Source organism: Colobus angolensis, unplaced genomic scaffold, assembly GCF_000951035.1.
Source record: "Colobus angolensis palliatus isolate OR3802 unplaced genomic scaffold, Cang.pa_1.0 Scaffold8, whole genome shotgun sequence".
NCBI lineage: Eukaryota > Metazoa > Chordata > Mammalia > Primates > Cercopithecidae > Colobus > Colobus angolensis.
Window position 1 is genome coordinate 17,252,817 of NW_012121820.1, and position 3,339 is coordinate 17,256,155.

At 51.4% G+C, this 3,339-nt stretch overlaps 1 protein-coding gene across 1 annotated transcript in view; it reads left to right on the top strand.

Annotated features, from left to right (window-relative positions):
- Nucleotides 1–3,339, top strand: part of SLA2 (Src-like-adaptor 2) — a 33,593-nt gene continuing 30,254 nt past the window's right edge. The window contains exon 1 of the mRNA XM_011929104.1: nt 1–380. The gene's annotated coding sequence lies outside the window, so the exon portion shown is untranslated. The remainder of the gene's footprint in view (nt 381–3,339) is intronic.

Below are 3,339 nucleotides of genomic sequence, written 5' to 3' on the forward strand. Positions count from 1 at the left end.
GTGAGAACCACAGAGTCTGCAGTCAGAGCTAGAGCTCCAAGGACCCCACGCCTGTGTCTCTGTGACAGAGCTCAAAGGGCCCTGGGCCTTCCTTCCCTGGCTCGGCTGTGCTTGGGAGGGTTCCCCAATCCAGAATCCCTCAGGAGCATGGGGCAGCTGATCCATCCCTGCTGTACAAACTGCTGACTGCAGACGGATGCTGAGCTACCCAAACCAACACCTAGCCTCTCCCTGAAGCTCCTTCCAGGCTGAGAGAGTTCTGGGTGTCCTAGGACCAAGGACACTGGCAGGCTTCCAGAAGGGGCCCCAAAGTCCTAACCTGTCCAGCCAGAACATGCGTCTCAGCAGAGCCGTCTTCCCAAGCCTGTGATGACAAACCAGTAAGTATGCTTGCTTTTGTTCTCGGATGGCCTAGAGCCAGGTGAGGAAGAATGGTCTCCCGGCTCAGACTGGGTCTGGGCTTTATTTGCCATTGGGAAAAAAACAGCTCAAGGAGAAGGGAGAGTGGCTGTAAAGAGGGGTGGTTTCTGGGGGTCCCAGAAGAACCAAGACCCACCTGCTCCACCTTTGACTGCCTCTTGGAGCTTACGCTCTTCCCTGCAGCTTGTCTTCACGCCCGTCCTAGTCCCATCTCAGTTGCACATTTGCTGTGCGACTTTGGGCCCCTCTCTGCGCTGCAGTGAGACTCCAAAGGCAGGAATGTGAGGGCTATCATCTCTCAAGACAGTTCAGCTAGAGAGCCTACAGTGAAATCTCACTCTCAAAAGGGTGATATTTCTCAGTTGAAAGAAAGGGAGAGATCTCCCTTTAACTCGATCCAAATTCATTATTATTTTTTGTTGAGTTGGGGTCTCGTTCTGTCACCCAGGCTGGAGTGCGGCGGCATAATCATGACTATAGACTTGAACCCCTGGGCTCAAGTGTAGTGGTGCAGTCCTAGCTCATTGCACCCTTGAACTCCTGGGTTCAGGGGATCCTCCCACCTTAGCCTCCCAAGTAGCTGAGACTACAGGCATGTACCACCATACCCAGCTAATTTGTTATATTTTTGTAGAGATGGCAGGGGCCGGGGGGAGGTCTCACTATGTTGCCCAGGCTGGTCTCAAACTCCTGGCCTCAAGCAATCCTCCTGTCTCAGCCTCCTGAATTGCTGGGATTATAGGAATGAGCCACCGTGCCTGGTCAAATTCATCACTCTTACACCCACTACTGAAAAATGATCTTCAGAAGCACAAAATACACATGACAGCAGGCCCAGCCCTGCACGAATGGGCTATGTGACCAGAAGCACAAGGTTGTCCTCTCAGGGAGTTGGTCACTGTATCTGAAATGGGGCCCAAGTGAGACATTGAAAAAAAAAAAAAAAAAACAACCAATATTCTGGGCAGTGAGCTGATCTCGGCTGCTGTTGACTAACTTTTTCCTTTTACCCGATACCTCATGTCCTCCAGAAAGTGCCTGGCACATAGTAAGATTTTCAAAAATTTGTGTAGTTAATGATTAGATGCTGTCTTATAAAAGTTGTGGCTAATACTGCCTCCTCCTAGGCTGGCCTATGGCATGGTCTTTATTTTGCCCCCAGGGGCTTATTGGCCTTGACCTGACCAAGTCCTTGACCAGGTGAAGGGAGCTGCAGAGACTTTGGGGAGGCTTCCAGCCTGAGTACAGCTCCCCTGTCTCTGTCTGCCTTTGGGCCCAGCCCCCAGCTCCACCTGCGGCAGGAAGGAGTCTCTCAGTCTATTGCAGGTGGTGACTGTGGTCTTCCTGAAGGAGGGGAAAGGAAACTAAGCCTTACTGAGCACCCACTCTGTGCCGGACTCCTGCAACTCTCCCCACAGCCCTGTGGCGCCTGTGGTGCGCCTCATTCACAGATGAGATGCAGGAAGCTTGCATGCTTTGCCTGAGGCCACACAGCTCCAACCAGGTTCAAGTGGGTACTCACGCTACCCAAGCCAGAGGTTCTCTCCCTGGGGTTTCCTGGTCTTGGGTTTGTAAAATTCCTCCTCAGGAGGATCGCTTGAGCCCAGGAGTTCAAGACCAGCCTGGGCAACACAGCAAGACCCCAATAATGTAAAACAAAAACAAAAAACCTCCTTAAGAACAGCAGCACCATTTCAGTGTACCCAGGCTGCAGGATCCTAAAACTCTGAGCAGGAAGTGGCTGTCAGGACTCATTTCCATGCCATATGCCCATTCTGTGTTCAAGAGCTCCCTTCCAGATGAATGCTGAACTCCCCATAGGGAGGCAGCAGCAAGCAGGTATTGGGTGTTTGTTTGTTTGTTTGTTTTGCGGCAGGGCGGGTACAGAGTCTCACTCTGTCACCCAGGCTGCAGTGCAGTGGCACAATCTCGGCTCACTGCAGCCCCTGCCTCCCAGGTTCAAGCAATTCTTTTGCCTCAGCCTCTCAAGTAGCTGGGATTACAGGCACCCACCACCACACCCGGCTCATTTTTGTATTTTTAGTAAAGACAGGGTTTCACCATGTTGGCCAGGCTGGTCTCAAACTCCTGACCTCATGTGATCTGCTCGCCTCAGCCTCCCAAAGTGCTGGGGATTACAGGAGTGAGCCACCGCACCCGGCCCAGGTATTGTTATTCCCATGTCAACGACATGAGGCTGAAGAACAGAGAGGCTATTCCATCCGCTAAGGTAGGATCTTTACTCCCCGGACAGGACTGGCCCAGGAGGCCACAGAAATCACTCCATGATATTGATGGGCACCCGTCCTCATCCAGGAAGGAGCCCACTCTGTCACCACCCCATTCAGTGAGCTCCTCCAGAGTAAGGAGCATGGGTTCCCCTCCAGGGACTGCCAGCCCTTGGCAGGTGCCTGACACAGAGCAGGAACTCCATGAATACCAGCCGAACTGGGCCAGATGTGTAATTGTGCCTTGTCCCTACTGAAAAGAATGAAACCATCCGAAAAGAAATACAAAGCTCTGCCTCCCACTCCCCAAACACTTTAATATAGTGTTTGGAAAAATCAGCACTACCCTGGAAATCTGGGGATTTAAACTATTCTAAGGATAAGACACCTGTCCGAAGAGCTAACAGTCTCATTTAGTTAATGTGTGCTGAGTGCTTCCCTAAATGCTGAGTAATAGGCAAACAAAAGAAGTTCTTGTCCTCATGCAGTTACAGAATAGTGGCAGATTAAAGAAGTAAACTCTAAAATGAATGATGAAAACTTCCCAAGAGGCTGGGTCCCATGGCTCACACCTGTAATCCCAGGACTTTGGGAAGCTGAGGTGGGAGGATTGATGGAGCCCAGGAGTTCAAGAACAGCCTAGGCAACATGGCGAGAGCCCATAACTTAAAAAAAAGTAAAAGGGCCGGGC